The sequence below is a fragment of the Gossypium arboreum genome, chromosome 12, assembly GCF_025698485.1.
Source record: "Gossypium arboreum isolate Shixiya-1 chromosome 12, ASM2569848v2, whole genome shotgun sequence".
Lineage (NCBI taxonomy): Eukaryota > Viridiplantae > Streptophyta > Magnoliopsida > Malvales > Malvaceae > Gossypium > Gossypium arboreum.
This window is the reverse complement of record NC_069081.1, coordinates 82,114,711-82,115,862: the sequence shown is the minus strand read 5'-3', so window position 1 is coordinate 82,115,862 and position 1,152 is coordinate 82,114,711. Positions and strand designations below refer to the sequence as shown.

General features: G+C 39.1%; 1 non-coding gene across 1 annotated transcript; it reads right to left on the bottom strand.

Annotated features, from left to right (window-relative positions):
• Positions 1-642: 642 nt before the first annotated feature.
• LOC128286187 (small nucleolar RNA R71) lies at positions 643-749 on the bottom strand. The gene has a single exon (XR_008276732.1). It is a non-coding gene; the product is annotated as a small nucleolar RNA R71 (small nucleolar RNA).
• Between the last annotated feature and the right edge of the window lie 403 nt (positions 750-1,152).

Here is a 1,152-nt window from a genome sequence, read left to right as displayed (position 1 = left end):
GTTTCTGAGTATTGACCAAATTATTGACCTACTCTCTATAAACCTTGAGATTGAACGAACTTTTCGACAGCGAAGAAGACAAGCAAATCAGAGAAGGACCAAAAAATGAACTTTAAAACTCTAAATCAAGGAAATGGAGCAAACCCTGCTCAAAATCCTATTCTTGTTGCTGATGATAGGGATAGAGCTTTAAGACAGTACGCTATGCCAGTGCTTAATGATCTTAATCCTGGTATTAGGAGACTTGAAATTGAGGCACAATAGTTCGAGCTAAAGCCAGTCATGTTCCAGATGTTTCAGATAGTGGTCCAATTCAGTAGAATGCCTACTGAAGATCCTCAAATTGAGGCACAACAGTTCGAGCTGAAGCCAGTCAAGTTCCAAATGCTTCAGATAGTGGGCCAATTCAGTAGACTGCCTACTGAAGATCCTCACCTATACTTAAGACTATTTATGGAAGTGAGTGATTCTTTCAAGTTAGCCAGAGTACCTGAAGATGCATTACGATTGAAGTTGTTCCCATATTCACTAAGGTACAGAGCTCGAGCCTGGTTGAACTCATTGCCACCGAACTCAATTTCCACATGGCAAGAGTTAGTAGAAAGATTCCTTATGAAGTATTTCCCGCATAGCAAGAACGCTAAGTTGAGGAACGAGATCACTGCTTTCCAACAAATGGATGATGAGTCATTGTATGAGGCATGGAAAAGGTACAAAGAATTATTACGGAAGTTCCCTCATCACGAAATCCCACATTACATCCAACTTAAGGCATTTTATAATGGACTCAATGCTCACACGATGATGGTAGTGGACGCTTCTGCTAACGGTGCTCTCCTTTTTAAGTCTTGTAATGAGGCTTATTAAATTGTTAAGAGGATTGCCAGCAACAATTACCAATGGCTAACCAATTGAGCAGCGTCAGGAAAATGAGTTACCAGAATACATGAAGTAGATGCTCTTACTTCATGTAATGCCCCAAATTATAAGTAATTATTTTTATATGTTGCGTTACACAAATGTGTATCTGCTTCAGTGGTTAAGTGTCTTAACAAGTGTTGGAGAAGTCTTGGGTTCAAGCCTTGACTTGTCCAAAGTTTTTTTGTTTTTAATTGAATAAAACCCTTGGCTTTAGGCAGTAGGTTTTTAAAT